This window comes from Geotrypetes seraphini, chromosome 18 (assembly GCF_902459505.1).
Source record: "Geotrypetes seraphini chromosome 18, aGeoSer1.1, whole genome shotgun sequence".
In the NCBI taxonomy this organism is placed as follows: Eukaryota; Metazoa; Chordata; class Amphibia; order Gymnophiona; family Dermophiidae; genus Geotrypetes; species Geotrypetes seraphini.
In genome coordinates this window covers 10,302,513-10,322,814 of record NC_047101.1, presented here as the reverse complement: position 1 = coordinate 10,322,814, position 20,302 = coordinate 10,302,513, and the positions used below count along the sequence as shown (strand labels likewise).

Below are 20,302 nucleotides of genomic sequence, written 5' to 3'. Positions count from 1 at the left end.
TCAGTATTCACGGGATTAGGGGCAGAGCTGGCCCACGAATATCAAAAAACCATGAATAACTTTTAGGGCCGACTCTGCCCCACCCCCACCTCCTTCCTGCCTCCCGGACCTGTTCCCCGCCTCCCTCCTGCGTTCCGGACCTCCCCAGACCTTACCTGGTAGTCTAGTGGTGATGCAGGGCAGGAGCGATCGTACCTACACTCCTGCCCCATGCAGAGCCATCAACAAAAATGGCTGCCATGAGTTCCCGTTGTAGTCTCGTGAGACCAGGGGAACTCATGACGGCCATTTTTGTTGACAGCTCTACATGGGGCAGGAGTGTAGGTACGATTGCTCCTGTCCCGCGTCACCGCTATACTACCAGGGTGAGGCCTGGGGAGGTCTGGGACACAGGGGATGGATCGGAGGCAAAAACCGCAAATAACCGAATTTTCAAGTACTAAACCCATGAATTCGGAGGGGGAAATGTATACAAGTCCCCCATTCCCTTCCCTTAATAAATGCCTCTAAAATAATAATCATTTCCCCGAGAAATATCTTTACAAAAATGAAGGGACACTCCCTGAACGAGAAGATCAGCCTAAAAGCTTTTCAAGGGTTTAAAACACCTACAAAGCTTTATGATCCACCACACTAGAGGCACAGTCTAGTTTTGGGCCCAGGGAGTCAGAAACTGCACTTTATATCCAAAACCCCTAGCTTGGAGCTTGAGAAGACAGAGTCACAGCATACGGTATTTTGAGTCACCACCTAACCAAATAAGTCAGTGCAGCCTCTGCTATTAGCCAACATCTTGGTAAATGCTTACTTGACTATACATTGATTCAGGCTTGGTGTCGGAGCAGAATTCTATCTGCCCATTTGAAACAATGCGCAGGACAAATGCGGAGTGAAGAGGTCCGAGTGTCTTTGCTTGAAATGTGCTTGAGTGGACGTGGCAAAGCGTTCAGCTCAGTAGCGTCCTGTTCCCACGATGAGAGGCTCCATAGTTAGAATGAATTAATGGTTCTAGACTAATTAGGGACAGAGTGAAAGAAGAAGAAGAAAAAAATAAAAATCAAGTGGGTGGAAGTTGGCTAGATAAGCCCATATTTGCATTGGCTTTCAGTCCCTCCAAAAGAATGATGTGGTGTCAGATCCTGAATTTGGCTTCTTCACATTCTTTTGCAGCACAGTAATCCACACTTCAAGGAACTTGTGGTTAGGGGTACATTATCATTATCTCCCTATTACAAATCACTATTTACAGCCATAAGTGAAGTGGAGAAGCCTTCCGACAGCATGGGAAAGATCCATGCTCCCAAGTACTGGAGCTAATGGTTAGGGTCTTTTTTTTTTTTAATGTGGGCTTCCGGCTAATTCTTTGTTTGACACACCCCCTGTGTTTAAAAGAATGGATAGAGAGGGACAGATTCTTCAAACTTTCGAATAATAAAAGAACAAGAGGGCATTCAGAAAAAGGGGACAGATTCAAAACGAATGCTAGGAAGTTCTTCTTTACCCAATGTGTGGTGGACACCTGGAATGCGCTTCCAGAAGACGTAATAGGGCAGAGTATGGTACTGGGATTTAAGAAAGGATTGGACAATTTCCTGTTGGAAAAGGGGATAGAAGGGTATAGATAGAAGATTACTGCACAGGTCCTGGACCTGTTGGGCCGCTGCGTGAGAGGACTGCTGGGCACGATGGACCTCAGGTCTGACCCAACGGAGGCATTGCTTACGTTCTTATATTCTTATGGGAGAGGAGGAGATAGTGGATGCTGCAGATGGGCCATTTAGCCTTTATCTGCCATCATGTTTCTATGTTACTAAAGTTCTGTGACATCACAATGCAGTTGCACAGAGCCTTAGCCTATAGGAAGAGGAGATGCAAATGTTAAGAGCCTTAGCCAATGCGCTTCCAGAGAGCATAATAGGGCAGAGTACGGTACTGGGGTTTAAGAAAGGATTGGATAATTTCCTGCTGGAGAAGGGGATAGAGGGGTATAGATAGAGGATGACTGCACAGGTCCTGGACCTGTTGGACCGCCGCGTCAGTGGACTGCTGGGCACGATGGACCTCAGGTCTGACCCAGCGGAGGCATTGCTTATGTTCTTATGGGAGAGAAGGAGATAGTGGATGGTCTGGATGGGCCATTTGGCCTTTATCTGCCATCATGTTTCTATGTTACTAAAGTTCTGTGACATCACAATGCAGGTGCAAAGAGCCTTAGCCTATAGGAAGAGGAGATGCAAATGTTAAGAGCCTTAGCCAATGCGCTTCCAGAGAGCATAATAGAGCAGAGAACGGTACTGGGGTTCAAGAAAGGATTGGACAATTTCCTGCTGGAAAAGGGGATAGAGGGGTATAGATAGAGGATTACTGCACAGGTCCTGGACCTGTTGGGCCACCGCGTGAGCGGACTGCTGGGCACGATGGACCTCAGGTCTGACCCAGCAGAGGCATTGCTTATGTTCTTATGGGTCTTGTTCCATAGGAATGCGGTACACCCTCTTTTCGAAGCTTGGGAATTGATGGGGAGGCGATATAATGAACTTCAAATCGGGCCTCTTGGTTATAATCTCGATTTTTGCCAGTGGTCTCCAACCTTTTTCAAGTAAAGGGCCACAGCGTGGCTATGAGAAAGCTCCGAGGGCTACCAAAAGATTTCAAGCATACACATATTACTAATTTTGCAAGCTGCCTTGACCTGCTTGTTCCGACTGGGGATTAAACATTAAAAATGAATACTAATGTTGATTCCACCACACTTCAAGGATATATTTTAAAAACTCGCTTCATTTTGGTTTGTCACCAGAAGCAACTTCCATAAATGAGACATCTGAATAACACTTGGTTGCTGTTACTACATCAGCCCGACTGTTTGAGAGTGAGAGTGGAGGACTTCGGGGGCTGTGTGATAGTCAGCTATTTTATACGCATCCATTTTCCGGCACGTTCCATGCCTCGGTCTGTCTAGCAGTATTTATCGTGCCACTTCCAGGCAAGGAATGGATCTCCCTGGGCTGCTCATTTACAAGAGGCTGTAGGTGTGAGCTGGCCCGTCCATTAGCCAAGAGTAGATGGTCACTTAGGGGGTCTTATATTCTATGGACGCGTTTGCATTTAGTGCGCGAGAGGCAGCAAAGAGCAGCTGCAGTCAAAGCAAACCAACAGATCCCGACAGCCCCACAAACTCGAAAAACCACCAACGTAAACTTTTACCTTCAGGAAAGGTGGGCAATTTTCCAATCGCCCGTGAACTTGGATAAGCGACTTACCGAAATGGTGACACGCACAACGTATCGAGGGCAGAAAAGATTAGGGGGCTTGAAGGTTAACTGAAGGGAAGGGAGGGAGGGCAGGGGTAGGCAATTCCGGTCCTCGAGAGCCGGAGCCAGGTCAGGTTTTCAGGATCTCCACAATGAATATGTATGAGATGGATTTGCATGCACCGCCTCTTTGAGATGCAAATCTGTCTCATGCATATTTATTGTGGATATCCTGAAAACCTGACCTGGCTCCGGCTCTCGAGGACCAGAATTGCCTACCCCTGGCCTAGGGTGCCCAAAACTTGCACCAACCCTACCATCAAGACTTGATATCGTGCTTTGATGAAAGTAGCCGTTTACAGCTAAATTATTATTAACTTTTGCCTCGGGACTCAGTTTCCGGGGCTGGCTGCAGCTGAGGATACCACAGAGGCAAGATTCATAGCCCCTTGAAGGAGAATGTGTTAGGCAAAACCTAGTGGCCAATGAGCGTTTAAAAAAAAAAAAAGTTTGGATAATTTCCTAAAAGAAATGTCCATAAGCCATTATTAAGATGGACTTGGGAAAATCCACTGCTTAATTCTATGATAAGCGGCATAAAATCTGTTTTACTTTTTGGGATTTTGCCAGGTACCTGTGACCTGGATTAGCCACTGTTGGAAACGGGATACTGGGCTTGATGGACCTTCAGTCTGACCGAGCACAGCAACTCTTATATTCTCTATGTTCATTCTGAATCAAAGCAAAGTAATTCTAAATTAATGGTTACAAAACTTTGTAATGCCCTGGACCAAAGCTACTTTGGCAAAGCTAAACCCACACTAGAACCGAGTCCCAACGACTTAAAGGCTCGATGCCCTGTTCGAAATGTAAGCATTCACAACTAGACAAGCTATGTTATAAATGTGCCAAACAATTGTTTATGAAAAAAAAAAAGTTATTGGTACATAGGAAATCTCACAGTAAAATCTACGTTTCGCTAACCAATCTGTCCTCACAGGTATAAACATGCAGCTCTGCTCTCCCTTTCACCAGGAAGCTTCTTAGTTCATGTTCTATGGTAAGGGCTCCGGCACCCACGCAGAACATCGTTTGGACCAGTTTAGTTGAAGAAGCGAAACTGAGACGTGGGCCGATGCACCCATGTGTCATTTTCTCAGTCTCGGGTTCAAAGCAGCTCTCAAACAAATGCCAGAGCTATGGCTCCTTCTGATTTCATCCCAGTTAGCATCTTCGTTCCCCTCGCCCCAAAACTGAAAAGGTTCAACCAAGAGTGCCATCAGGTTCTCCACAAATCATCAATATCACTAATTCATATCATTCAAGTATATAGGATCATCAGATTGCTGATAGACGCAACCGTTTTGAGTCATACAGCTCAATTCTTCATGGATCTTTTTTTTTTTTTAACTCTTCATTTATCTTCTTTAAATTCATTTTACTTTAAATTCAGATTTAAATAAACACACAGAAAATCCTCTTAATTCACACCTCTCCCGTCATGAAGGTCAAGGTCGAGGTATGAAAGCGGTGGTTCCCAACCCTGTCCTGGAGGACCACCAGCCAGTCGGGTTTTCAGGAAAGCCCTAATGAATATGCATGGGGCAGATTTGCATGCCTGTCACCTCCATTATATGCAAATCTCTCTCATCCATATTCATTAGGGCTATCCTGACAACCCGACTGGCTGGTGGTCCTCCACTGTATTATAGCATGAATTCATGTCGGGAGAAGTGCAGTTGAATTAAGAAGAACGCCAAGATAAGATTTTCTGTGTATTTGAATCTGAATTTAAAGTAGAATGAATTTAATAAAGATAAATGAAGAGTTAAAAAAAAGGAAGAACTGAACGGTATGACTTAACTTTCCCTCCAATGAAACTCAGCTCAGCAGTTTTATCAGGCTCTCCAAAGCATTTGATGCCTTTTGTAAATTCGAATGAAAATGACATAATAGCTCGCATCTGAAGAAATTCAGTAATGGATGTTTTAAACTCCTCCTCACCTCCACAAAATCCTGTCCAAGCCCACCCCCCTCTGTCAGGCCATGCAGTAGAATGGCACGCTTTCTTTTAAACTTCGTCTATAGTTTCATTGGATTGGCTATTTTTCAGTGTTCTTTGAACTGTGATTGGTCTAGAGCCACTTCCTGTTGCCTTGTTAAAGCCGAGTCGCCATTTTCTAAAGGGAAAATCATTGAAGCGGCAGCTCTTTTTTGAAAGTAAGTAACTTGATTACTGATACTGAGTAGCAACATGTGCTGATAAGTTAATATAACATAAATCTAATAAGATTTAAGATAACATAAATCCAATAAGTTTTACATATAGCTGAGTAGCTATATGTAAAACTTATTAGATTTACTATGTTTTTCAGATAATCCCCTGATGCAGCCGATGCGCGAAACAGGGCCTGTCGGGATATCTATATGAAACATTTAATGATATCTAATGTTACTTCCCAAGTGTAGTGAAACTGTACTGGGTTTTTGACTGCAGTCCGCAGCGATTTTTGCAGTACTATCAGACAAGATTGACAAGATAAGTGCCTATTATGAGTGTTTAAATCGAACTTTAAAATATATTTAACACTGATTTAAGAGAAGCATTTGATAATAATAGTACGGAGTTTTGTGAGACCTAGGATGTATTTCTCTATGGCAACAAAGTACTTGCCATAGAAAGTTTCCTCAGATTATTCTGGAGAAACACTGAGGTCTCTTTCTCCGTTTGTGGAAATTGAAGAGCAAAAGGCATCTGTTACTGATAATACGAATTTAGATGAATATCATTTTTTGATGTGGCTATAATTATAGAAACATAGTAACATGATGGCAGATAAAGCCCAAAATGACTCATCCGCAGCATCCACTACCTCCTCCTCTCCCTATTGGCTAAGGCTCTTAACATTTGCATCTCCTCTTCCTATAGGCTAAGGCTCTTTACACCTGCATTGTGATGTCACAGAACTTTAGTAACATAAACATGATGGCAGATAAAGGCCAAATAGCCCATCCAGAGCATCCACTATCTCCTCCTCTCCCTATTGGCTAAGGCTCTTAACATTTGCATCTCCTCTTCCTATAGGCTAAGGCTCTTTACACCTGCATTGTGATGTCACAGAACTTTAGTAACATATAAACATGATGGCAGATGATGGCAGATAAAGGCCAAATAGCCCATCCAGAGCATCCACTATCTCCTCCTCTCCCTATTGGCTAAGGCTCTTAACATTTGCATCTCCTCTTCCTATAGGCTAAGGCTCTTTACACCTGCATTGTGATGTCACAGAACTTTAGTAACATATAAACATGATGGCAGATGATGGCAGATAAAGGCCAAATAGCCCATCCAGAGCATCCACTATCTCCTCCTCTCCCTATTGGCTAAGGCTCTTAACATTTGCATCTCCTCTTCCTATAGGCCAGTGGTCCCCAACTCAAACCCTTTGCAGGGTCACATTTTGGATTTGTCGTTACTTGGAGGGCCTCAGAAAAAATAGTTAATGAAATGACAATTTCATTAAATTTCATTAAATGACAATTTTGCATGTGATGAAACTCTTTATAGTTTATAAATCTTTCCTTTTGGCTAACGGTCTCTTTTACAAAGCTGCGCCCTGAAGGGGGGGGGGTCTGCTTGCAGTTCTGTTTTGGTAAAAACCTATGCTACTTGTATTTGATTGATTCACTGTTAACCATAATCATAATAAAAATATTTGGAACATACAAAGCTGCGCCCAAAGCCCATAGAGATTTAAAGGGCTTCGGAGCTGTTGCTGTGCGGCAGCCGCTAGCGTGGCTTTGCAAAAGAGGCTGTAAGTCTTAATAATATTGTCATTTATAGCTAACGAGACATATGATCAAGAAACTGTTTTATTTTACTTTTGTGATTATGATAAACATGCCGAGGGCCTCAAAATAGAACCTGGCGGGCCGTGAGTTTGAGACCACTGGTCTAAAACATATGCGACTGAGCAGGTTCACAGAAAACAAAAGATGCATCTATTACCTGTATCATACAATTTACAAGGAAAATGAAGAAAAATCTTCCCACCCAAGGAGACAGGAACTGTCTTCTTTCCTAGTTTGGTGGTTTTTTGGGTTTTTTTACACACGTCTGGAAACATATATAATTTAAAGATCCAAGAAAATCAGCTTCCTGAAAACAGAAATAGCAATGCATAACTGAGTTTTGTCCTGCGTGAAAAGAAAGGATACTATCAAGGTAGATCTTTTGCCAACAAAATATCCAGAAGATTCCAATGAACTAGTCACGTCTAAGGGCGATTGATTAGTCTGTCCTGATTTATCCTTCTGCTTTTTAGGTATAATATAATAAATTGAGTTCAAGGGAGGTAAAGAGTAGCCCGAGAGCCAGTCTCGACGGGCGTAGGATAACACGAGGCTGGGAGCCCTATGCCGCCTGTGTTGTCATGGAAGCGGAGGAAGGATTGGTGTTTTTAAAAGTTGTTTTGGTGAGGGGGAGACGCGTGCCGAAAAATGGTGCGTGATTGGATGCATAGGGAGAAGTAGGTGGTACCGGGGGAGGTGTTAAAAGCCGGGACCTTGGAGGACTCGGTTTTTTCAGGGTCCTCCAGGGCGGCTTTTTCCCCGCCCACCCACCCTTTATAGATGGCCTTTGTAGCTCGGGAAGGCGGGTCTCACGAGCTACTGGGGGCTAGGGCTCATCCGGCGATGAGTGGAGGAACGGCTGGGAGCCGTGTCTTGGGGTCTACTGACCTGGTTAAAGGGGCATGAGGTCATGCCACCCCTCAGACTCTTGCTGTTCATGGCGGGGTCGGGGGCCATTTATTGATGATTACACTAGGTAGCTTGGGAGGAGCTGGCAGATCTTGTGATATGGAAGTTACTGTGTTAATGATGTTAATTTATGCAAATTAATTTAATTGTTGTTCTGGTTAACAAATTGAGCTGCGGCTATATTCCAAAAATTGTGTGAGGTCTCTGTTATTGGTTCAAGGCATAAGGGAAAGAGAGGGGGGGGGGGTTTAGCTATCCAGATCCTACTGTTATGTATTTTCTGAAAACTTTAATACATCCTTTAAATAGTGGTAGAATAAATCTTTAGTTGATACAGAGTAAACTTCAAAAATCCTAAAATTCAAAGCTCAGGTTGAATTTTCAATATTTTCCAGTTTTCTATGTTTATCCAGAACCGAAGATGCTTTAACTTCTTTAGTTTAACTTCTTATTCTTGTTCTAGTTTTTCAGTTGTTCTTTAAGCAGACTCCAATTCTACAGTCTAAGACTTGGAAAAATCTTTAGAGATTCAAGAGCAGAACATACCTTATGCACAGATGCTACTACCTCAAGCCACCCAACCTCCAGGGTAGTCTCTGCAGGTTTAACCAGAGGAGGAACAGTAAGCAAGATAGAAAATAAATCTTCTTTGATGCTATCCACACCCTCTATATTAACTCCTTCACCGTGACTTGGGGCTGTTCTTCCTGCGTCCATTCTTCCAGGTACAATCACAGCTGAAGTTCCTTCCTCCATTGTAGGAGCTTGCTTGGGGAAGGTCCCCTTCCATCACCAGCCCCGGCACAGACATTGCCAGACTGGAAGCAACTTCCCCTTCCGGACTGTTGGCAGTAGGTTGGGTGATAATGGACTTGGTGAAAACTCGCTAAGGGGGAGCCGCTCCCCAGCAGAAAAGTCTGATTTCCCCTGTGTGCAGGCAACTTTCTAAATTGAACTCTTGAGTCACTGAAGAGGCTGGAGTTGATGTAGGGAGGGAGGATTTTATTTTCCCCTTTCTCTCCGGCATATCAAAATTGCTCTTAGGCAAATAAACACAGAAGAAAAAAGTCGGTGTCCAGCAGAGCTCTGCACAGCGTGGCTGCCCTACGGCCAACTTCGAAGGTACTAAAGTTTTAAATGACTTGGCCATTACTGCTTTCTTCACACACCCTTATAATTCTCTTACTTAGAAAAGAGAATCGCCAAACGATCAAACCATTATATTGAATAAATCCTAAGTTTTCTCGGTTCTACACCATCCATCTCCTTTGTACAAAAAAAACACAAAATCTAGAAGTCTTCCAGGGTCAGGGGTTGGCCCCTCCATAACCATTGGAATCCCATTGTGATGTTTTCCTGAGCATTCTATTCTCTAATCTTCCAAATATTGAATCCAACTCTCATTCATGTTCTGTAATTTAATACCTCCCTCTCCATAACACTCTCAAATTACTCCCCTTCATTCCCCCATCCACTCTAAAGCTTTTGACAAACTTATCTCAAGTCCCTTTATCACACAACCAAGAAAATCCACTCCCCAAAGTGGACTCATGAAATGAATGTATCAAAGGGGCACACCCAAGTTTATTAAAATTTTCTATCTCGCGCCAAGGAAATTGGGTCATTAGGGCATAGACAGGGGGTGGGTAAGCAGAGTGGGAAGACTTGATGGGCTGTAGCCCTTTTCTGCCCTCATCTTCTATGTTTCTATGATGGGTCATTTGGCCTTTATCTGCCATCATGTTTCTATGTTTCTATAATCAGAAAGTTCTATGACATCACAATGCAGGTGTAAAGAGCCTTAGCCTATAGGAAGAGGAGATGCAAATGTTAAGAGCCTTAGCCAATAGGGAGAGGAGGAGAGAGTGGCTGCTGCAGACACCAGAAAGTATTTCTTCACAGAGAGAGTGGTTGATCATTGGAAAAAGCTTCCAGTGCAGGTGATCGAGGCAGACAGCGTGCCAGACTTTAAGAATAAATGGGATACCCATGTGGGATCCCTACGAGGGTCAAGGTAAGGAAATTGGGTCATTAGGGCATAAACAGGGGGTGGGTAAGCAGAGTGGGCACACTTGATGGGCTGTAGCCCTTTTCTGCCGTCATCTTCTATGTTTCTATTGCCTTCTGGGTAGCTTACAGTCTAAAAACCAGCTAGCTAATTTACATAGTCATACTTGCTCATCAACATGCCTGTAGTAACATGTTTCAAGTTTATTCGTAATTTGGTATACCGACCATCACAAGTATCTGGTCGGTTTACAATAATAATAAAAAAAAATAAAAATAAAAATATATGCAAGATATTTAAAATTGCATAAATAGCTAAGAAAAAAAATGAGGAAAGTTAATGACAAGACAAAGACATAATTGAGACAATGGGTGACGAGAGGAGGGAAGGAGAAAGGGAGGTTGTTAATTACATTATGTAAATGAATAAGAAGAAAGGGAAGGGTAAAACAAAAGGGAGAGGGGAATGTCGCTTCTTAAAAGCGTTTCTCTGTTTGTTAGTTTTTGGTTTTCTTTTTTCGGGTTCTCAGTTGGAGTTTAGAGAAGCGTCTTAAACTCTCATGTCCACCAAGTCTGTATTTCCCACCAAAGTTTGTCCTGCTTCTACCGTGAATGTACTCTTGTGACCTGTTTTGGGCTCCCTTGGGAGGGAGGGCCAAATAAATGTCTCTGAATGTAAGTCACTTTGAGCTAAGAATTTATAATGGGAACATACGAAAGTGAGCTTTGCTGGTTGGCTAATTAGTCACTAGTTGGTAGCAGTGGCGTAGTGAGGGTAGGAGGCACCCGCCAGTGCAAGCAGCTTCTCTGGCCTGCAGCTCGCGCCAACACTGGCTTTCCCAATGATGTCACTTCTTGGCCCTGTGACCAGGAAGTGATTTCAGAGGGGAGCCAGGCTGCAGGAGCTGCTTGCACTGGCAAAGATTTAAAGAGGTATGGGGCGGGGGAAGGGAGGGCACGAACGTGGCATGGGAGACTGGAGAGGTGCCGGCGCCCCCATCAAGATGGCTTCTGGGGCAGTCCACCCCCCCCCACCCTTGGCTCCCTCTCCCTTAACGCCGCTGGTTGGTAGCTTGAAGTATATAGCAAAGCACAGTTTCAGGCTCTGGTTGTGATAAAGACAACACGGTAACTATAACCTTACACGGTTTTTCTTAATACACACACTGGCATAAAACCTAATTAAAAGGGACAATTCTACAGACCTGAAAACAACAATATAATTAATGCCGTCATTTGAAGTGCGAGTTATTGGTCCATCGTTATTTAAATGTCACATTAATCATCGTCTCAGCTCGCTAGGGCTGCCATCCCCAATTACATTAAATTATACATCCACGCTGGGGTCTCTCTGATCTCCCAAACCAAATGATGTGCGAACAGTTTCCCCCCCCCCCTCCTGGTCCCATATGTCAAGGCCACAAGCCTTTGCTACCTAGCGCAATGACAGCCATCGACAGGAGCTCATTGCCTTAAGGACTCTGCAGAACTCTCTAATGGGTCGTCGAATACTGTTCCCTCTAAGCTGAGCAGGAGTCCTCCACCCACAGTCTCACCAATAGAGGGTGCTGTTTTACTGTCACATTTTTCAATTGTGAGGGACAGGCAAGTTCTGCAGGACTCCAGGGAACATACCTGTCCTTAGCGACTGAAAATATTCCACCCCCTAGTGGTAGCAATGCAGCTGGAGGACACCTGCTCAGCTTAGAGGGAACATTCTCCCTTCCATTCTGGACTACCTTCTCGCCTCTAATTTAGGCCCACAGACTAACTCGGTTCGAGTTCATCTCGGTGCCATTGGTGCGTTTCACTCTCCATTGGATACGAAGTCACTCTGTTCATCCCTTGGTATCCAGACTATAAGCCCACTTTTTCGAAGTTGCTTTTAATTCCTAACCCCCACTCAATTGTCAAGTACCCAAGCTTGAGAAGCTCCCTAACCCCTACTTGTCTTGTTTTTATTAAATTGTAGGCACTATAGGGAACAGTGCCCAACCTAAAGGGCAGGACAGCACCAAAACTTAGATCCTGTAATGCTCAGTACTGGATTGCGGTCCTCAAGGAGGGACTTTGAGACCTGGTGTAGACCGTGTATTCTCATTTTCTCATTCAGTGCTATGGTTGCTGTACAAACCATAAGAACAGCCATACTCGGTCAGACCAATGGTTCATCTAGCCCAGTAGACCGTTCTCACGGTGGCCAATCCAGGTCACTAGATCATGGGGTGTTGGGGGGTTGTAGTTTATTTTCTGATGCTTTTTGTCGTTTCTGATATGCCGGGGAGTTCTGTGTTATCCGTGCTGAATGTAATTTTATGACTTGCTGACGCATTTTTTTTCTTGTGCGTGACAAAACGAATAGAAATTTTAAATTGAGAGAAAAAAAAAAAAAAGAGGGGAGAGATACAGAATTAATCGGCAGAAAACCTCCTTGACAGAAAGTCTAAATGAAGAGGGAGACTAGTAGTTTCCCCTTGAACAATTCCATATGGCGTAGAAGTGATCAAAAGGCAGGAGGAGCGGCAGCTAATGACTCTGTGCTAACCGTTGCCAGGACCCAGGCCGCAGAAGTCGGAGATGAAGTAGAGAGCCTGGTGAAACAAAGGGCTGGGCTCTCTGTAGGCAAAGCAGCCCAGGAGCATGTGCACATGCAGGCCGAGGAATCGGTGTAATGTTACAAAGCTTCTCCATGTGAAAAGCCTTCCTTACACGTGGAAACGGGCTCTGTGTGGGTGCACGAGTAGGGTAACCAGGCGTCGGGGAAAACTCGGATGTGACCTCTTTTTACAGGACTCCCACCTCCAGAAATAGTGGCAGAAGAAAGGTTTTGTTCCAAATGGAAACAGCATCTCTTTAGCATTACTACAGGGCCTACTACTGTTGGTTATTCTACAGCGCTACCAGATGTACACAGCACTGTACAAAGTCACAAAGAAGACAGTCCCTGCTCGAAAGAGCTTACAATCTAAGCGGACAAGACAGACAAAGAGGATGTCATGTATACAGTTAAGGGGGCTGGGTTGGAGGGCAGAGGGGAGAACAGGACAATCAAACCATTGTGACATCACTGATGAGGTTGGCTCTTATTGGTGGAATGCGGCGTTATGACATCACAATCTCTGCTCTGCTTCCCAAAGGCTGAAATTCTTCACACTACTACTATGAATTATTTCTATAGCGCTACCAGACGTATGCATCGCTGTGCAGTTACAAAGAAGGTAGACCCTGCTCAAAAGAGCTTACAATCCGCACCTCCCCAGCCCCGCCTCCAGGCCCACCAAGTTCTGCCCATCCCTGCCCTAATCCTATCCCACAAGCCTGCCCTAGCCCCGCTCACCCGCCGCCTGCTCTTGATGGGCAGGAAGTCTGTGCATGCGCGAACGCTACGTGATGTCACGCGCACACGTGTGTGACATCACGTGACGGCCGCACATGCACGCACTTCCCCTCCGCTCGACGCAGCTTTTCAAAACCCGGACAAAGTGCCGGATTTTGAAAATCCGTACGGACCCCCAGAGACTTTCCAAAACCCAGCAGTTTGGAAAGCCCCCAACAAGCTCTGGCCGTGTCTGGAGGGCATCTGAGCGTTGCCCGGGTGATGTCGCACACATCCGCACATGCTCCAGGCCCTCCGGATGCAGCCGGTGCCAGTCGGCGAAGGAGAGGAGGTTTGCAGGGGGTGGGGCTGAAAGCTGAACTGGGAGGGGCTGGGCAGAACAGGGCAGAGCCAAAGGCGGAACTGGGCAAGGATGGGGGGGCAGAATGGGGCAGGGCCATGTGTCCGGATTTTTGCAGCCCTAAAAATAGTAATCTTATCCACGAATAAAAAGTAGATGCACTTACTTTTACATTAACCCCCAATGTCTATAAAAGGCCAGGGTTAGGCGCACAGTTATAGAATAGTCAGATACGCACATAACCTAATTTGCTAATTAATGTCAAACTGGCACTTAATGGGAAATAAGTATCAATAATAGACCTTTTCTTGTACGTGCAATCCTATATAATAAAACCCTAGCCGCGCATGCGCACTTACCTGCGTGCTTCCGTGATCTCTGATCTGTGATCAGTAGGTCCGTGGCAAGCAGGAGTGCAGATGCGGCGGCCAGACAACTCGGAGAAACAGCACAGCCGCCGACTCCCCCCTCCTCCCTCACTCACTGCCCAAACCACCACCGCCAAAGCCTCCTCCTCTGGCCAGCTCACCCGCCTTTAAATTAAGAGAAAAGCGCCACACCGCGCTAATGCTGGCCTCGACGTCTTCTGTCCACTGTGGCCCGCCCTCTCTGACTACTTCCTGTTTCCGCTAGGGTTGGCCGCAGTAGATAGAAGATGCCAAAGCCAGCGGTAGGGCGGTGCAGCGCTTTTCTCTTAATTTCAACGCGGCGGCTGAGAAGGGGGCAGCGGAAAATGCTGATGCTGCACAGGGAAGGCCAGGAAATACTGCTTCACAGGCAAGTGTGAGACAGCTAGCACCCGTTAATGTAACGGGCTAAAATACTAGTTTATAAATAAGTTACATTCACTGCAGCCTGCACTTGGCGGGGGGGGGGGGGGGAGGGGAGGGAGGAGGACTTCAAGGAGCGCTAACTGATTTAACGCACACTAAATTCTTTCTATAACCTTTCTAAGCATCCAGAATTCCCCCCCTTCCACAATTCCCCCACGGAATTTTCACCCCCCCACACCCACACACATTTCACTCCCAGGGTCTTTTGCCCCCAGCATTCACTGCCTTACGAAATTGCAATATCATAATCATTGACTCAGCACTTTTTGTTCATCCGAACAGACCATTTGGATCCATTCCTAATAAGGCCACAATGGAATTTTTTTTTTTCCATCAATAAGTAAAAAAATACATAGTAAACGCAAAACAATCAAGTAAAAAAAAAAAAAAAGTGCACAAATTAAAATGAGCCCACACTAAAAAAAATCATAACAGTCAAAAATATATTGTAAAAACTTAGGGCTCCTTTTACGAAGCCGCATTAGAGGTTTAACGTGCGCTAAACCAGTGGACGCGCTAGCCGCTACGCCTCCTCTTGAGTAGGTGGTAGTTTTTTGACTAGCGCGGGGGTAGCGTGTGATTAAAAGTCACGCGCTTCGTAAAAGGAGCCCTTAACTGTAAAATAAAGCTGTGTAGCCATAAAAATGTACTTGCCTGGCATATTCAAATGAGCAAGACCAACAAAAATGGTAATATAGTAACATAGTAGATGACGGCAGATAGAGACCCCAATGGTCCATCCAGTCTGCCCAACCTGATTCAATTTAAATTTTTTAATTTTTTCTTCTTAGCTATTTCTGGGCAAGAATCCAAAGGTCTGCCAGGTACTGTGCTTGGGTTCCAACTGCCAAAATCTCCGTTAAAACCTACTCCAGCCCATCTACACCCTCCCAGCCATTGAAGCCCTCCCCAGCCCATCCTCCACCAAACGGCCATACACAAACACAGACCGTGCAAGTCTACCCAGTAACTGGCCTAGTTCAATATTTAATATTATTTTCTGATTCTAAATCTTCTGTGTTCATCCCACGCTTCTTTGAACTCAGTAACAGTTTTACTCTCCACCACCTCTCTCGGGAGCGCATTCCAGGCATCCACCACCCTCTCCATAAAGTAGAATTTCCTAACATTGTAATGATGTTGGGTGTGAAAGATCCCGGGAGCAAAATGTGCGCAGGTGACAATTCCGGGGGCACAACTTCCTATAACCTATTCCTATGGGCATTTTAGCTTTAAGGTGCACTAATGCGTTTAGCGTCCCTTGATGAATTCCCCCCTGTAGTCATACTTATTTATGCCTGCCGTTGACCAGATGTCAGTGTGGGTACAGTACACAGTCGTAATTATTCTTTACATCTGAGCTGAAAAATAATATATTTAAAACCAATAGAAATTCATGCTTAGACCTCAGGATTCTGCCCCACTTCCAGCAGCCGCAATGAGGTCGGTGAAAAGCACAAGAATGATTTTAAGGCGAATGTAGAGTAGACGTAGGGTTGCTTAAACCAATAGGTCTATACTAATACTTTGTGAAGTTTTCCATTATGTAAATGGATGTAAACAGAAACCCATTTTACTCAGCCTGCAAAAAGGAAATGGTCAAACCCTTACTCTGTCACGAAAAGACAGTAAATAGGTCAAAGAGTCCCAACAGCAAGGTGTTACTTACTAAATCTCAGTTAAGGGGACAAGACCAAGTCCTAAAACAAAATCGGGCAACACAATTATCTTAAAAAGGAAGAATATAGCCGGCTTGCCTCGTTTACAGAATAGAAGTGCTTAGGCATGCGATTGATGTCAATAATTTACTCCTGGCGGAATTTGTGCCAAATTCTTCCCCCCCCTCAGGACGCAGAGAATTCTGCACAATCTGTGCCGAATTCAGGCAGACACGGGCAGTAGAGGAGGAAGTGAACCGCTCCACAGCTGGCCACTTTCTCTTCCTGGACTGGCTTAGCCACAGCTTTGTGAGCCATGATCTCGTAGGTGCACCCATGCGAGGCGCTGTTCTATAAACGGTGTGCACAATTGTCAGGGGGTATAGATATAGGTGATAGGCATTTGTTGACAAGCGATGATAGGGGTGTGTCTCATCACGTGAGGGAGTACTACCCCGAGTCTACCCCTCCCAAGGTTTCTTTAAAAGGTGAGTATAAGGAAACAGGGAATAGCCAGGTCAACCTAGGCCCTAATGGGGTGGTTCTAGTCATGGTAGAAGACTAGATGGGTGGTGTTAGGAACCAGCTACCCCTATTTCCCCAAAGTATTGTGTTGCCCAATAGTAAAGACTGGATGACCTTGTCATTGGACTTCAATAACTAATTTGCATAAGAAGTGAATTGCAGAGAAAAGGGGCAATTTATACAAAAAAGAGACTCCTAAAACCGTGAGCTGGACTCCTGATAGGGAGAGGAGCTTTAGCTTGGACCTCCCTCAATCCTTAAGGGACATTTTTTTTTTTTGGGGGGGGGGGTCAAGAGGGACCTCACCCTGAACTGAAAGGGGGGAGGCTGATTAATGGACTCCCAGCAGAAACGCGCATAGTTGAAGCTTTTGAAACAAGAACTTTGGGCAACCCTCAAGGGGAGGATTATTGGCCTAGTGTCTAATCCTCAGTAAGCCTGCATCTGGCTCTGAATATCGGTAGGTGGTGGAAGGACACTTGGTCTATACTTCCCAGTAGGCAGTGAATGGACACTTGACTTACACCCTCAGATAGGTGGGGCCAGGGGCGTGACAGCAACTTATAGAATACTGTCAGTTGTGTACATTGCACGAGCCACTTAGATGTACCCATTTATGCCACAAGTAGGTGTGCCTAGCATTTTATGCACCAATTTTAGGCAAATATTCTATAACTCAGGGGCAACCATAAGCCATTATAGAATTGTTGTGGAGCCTAGAATGAGGTACAAACTCAGCCAGTGAAGTTTTCAGCATTTCCATAATGACAGTTGTATACAAATTGATCTCATGCATGTTTTTGTGGAAATTAAAGAAGGATTCGGAAATATTTTGAACATCAGTTTCGATTATTGGTACAATCCTTGCTTCTATCAATATCGTTTATTGTAATATCACATTTTTAGATTGTAATTTACACAATAACATTTTAGGACAAACGTTACAAAATACAGCAGTTAGGTTAATCTGTGGTTTGAGGAAAGGAGACAGGATTTCTCCGTATTTAATGAAATTACATTGGCTCCCCGTTGAAGCAGGATTTTAAGTAGACATTTTTTGTATGTTTACGATATGCCAAGGAACAATATCTGAATATATGCCTCCGCTTCTGTATTATTCAAGAAAAGGCACTATTTACTTGAGACTAGAGTCTTTTTTGTTTTTTCCAATTTTTTGAAATTAAGGGTACAAAATAGAATGCTTACCAAGCAGCAAAATCCTGGAAATCTTTACCTGATCAGGCTAGTCAACTGTAATTTCAAAAGGTTCAAAGTGGTTCTATTTAAGGAACATGCTCTTACTAGGTAACAGCGGGATCTGGATAGTCTCTGTTGCTACCCATCAACACCCCTATTTTCCCATAACCCACCCCTAAATAAAAACCAACACACTTTATTATGGTATATAGCCACAGCTCTTTATTTAATCCACCATAACAATAAATTAACATGAATAACTTAACCTCATAAACATATTGACCTCTTAATTGACAAACAACATCAGCAAGCTCCTCCCGAGCTACCCCATGTAACCATTAACCTTTGCCCCCGACCCCGCCACAAACAGCAAGCGTCTGAGGGGTGGCATGACCTCATGCCCCTTTAACCCGGGCCACCTGACCCCCAAGGCACGGCTCCCAGCCGGCCCCCCGCTCATCGCCGGATGAGCCCCAGCACCCAGTAGCTCGGGAGACCCGCCTCCCTGAGCCACCAAGGCCACCACCGAGGGAGGGTGGGAGGGAGAAAAACTGCCCTGGAGGACCTGAGACAACCAAGTCCTCCAGGGTCCCGATTTATCCATTCCCTCTGCCCGCCCCTCTATCTCTACTTCACCCTATCCTAGCTCTGTCTTTAGGCGGTAACCCCTCCCCTATTCCTTCCAATAAGTTTCCCTAACTAACGGTCCTCTCTCCCTCCCCCCCCAACTTGCCTCGCGGGCAACACGAGGCCTCCCAGCCCCGTGTTACCATACGCCCGTTGAGACAAGCTCTCGGGCTCCTTCTTTTATTGATGTTTTAATGCATTGTTTGTTTTTTTGTAATTATTTTCTTTTGTCAACCGCTGTGAACTTCTGCGGGGTATTGGCGCTATACAGATTATAATATATTGTACACAATTCGCCAGGTGCTCCCCAAGGATCTGATCATGAGCCACTGTTTATACCGCGTAAAAAGTAGACCATTTTGCTGGATTGCTTTGGCAGCTACAAGCGTCTTCTGTCTGCTGAAATGGGTTAATTTGGCTTTAAAATCATCCTATAGTCAATCAGAAATGTTACAGGCACTTTTCAGAGAAGTGCCAGGTGCACATGTGGTTAACGACTCTTTGCCTTCCTTCCCCACCATGGACTGTTTAATGCTTTACCCCCCCCCCCCCCCACCGCCACCTTCCCCACCAACCCATAACATCAGATAACAGGTGACATTTGCTCACAAAGAGCTCGGTTCTTGCACACAAAGTTTACACCATGCTGGAGAAACTTGATTCATACCGTCTCTATTTACAATGCTTGCACTCAGTGAACCCACACATGGGAGGCTGTACTGAAAAAAGCCATATGTAATTACAGTTAAACTTGCTTGCTGTGGTGGCCTCTCATTATAACCAGCAAGCTGGGATCCAACAAATATGTTTACCACAAAAAAAAGCTTGCTTATAGCAGAGTGGCTCTCGGCTCACCCCTCTGGACACACCTAGGTATACAGGTTTTCATAGAAACATGATGGCAAAGGCTAAATGGCCCATCCAGTTTGCCCATCTGCAGCTTCTACTATCTCCTTCTCTCCCTATTGGCTAAGGCTCTTTACACCTGCATTGTGATGTCATAGAACTTTATGGTTATAGAAACATTGTAACATGATGGCAGATAAAGGCCAAATGACCCATCCACAGCATTCACTGTCTCCTCCTCTCCCTATTGGCTAAGGCTCTTTACACCTGCATTGTGATGTCATAGAACTTTATGGTTATAGAAACATAGTCACAAAAAATTGCACCCTCCAAAATACAGGACAAAAAAGTCACCTTTCTTTACAAAAAGGGAGAAAAGACCTCAGTGTCTAATAGGGGCTCTTTAAGCTTCCCATGTAGACAGGCTAGTTTTAAACAGAATTTAATCCTAGCAGACACATCCTTGGTCAGAAAAACTCCCAATTAGTAAGTGAACCTCTATTCTAATTTTCTAATAGTTTTATATATTTTCTTATAGTTTTTTTTAAACTTTTCTTCAAACAACAATTGTCAAAAATAGAAGTCACTTATCTGAGCACTTCGATATTCAGGTGTAGTCCTGGAGTAAAGCAAGCAGGAAAAACTGCTCTATGGAAAAAAGCTATCAGTCAAAACATTCTTCCAAAATATCCAACAGGGGCACCTGTTTCGCAACAAAATGCTTCATCAGGGATTTGAGCGATCACACACCAAAGCGGGTGTGTGATCGCTCAAATCCCTGACGAAGCATTTTGTTGCGAAACAGGGGCCCCCTGTTGGATATTGGATATTTTGGAAGAATGTTTTGACTGATAGCTTTTTTCCATAGAGCAGTTTTTCCTGCTTGCTTTACTCCAGGACTACACCTGAATATCGAA

General features: G+C 44.6%; 1 protein-coding gene across 7 annotated transcripts in view; it reads right to left on the bottom strand.

The window, feature by feature from the left end:
- The window catches only part of TCF7 (transcription factor 7), a 145,505-nt gene that overhangs the window by 104,713 nt on the left and 20,490 nt on the right, over positions 1–20,302 (bottom strand). The window lies entirely within an intron of this gene.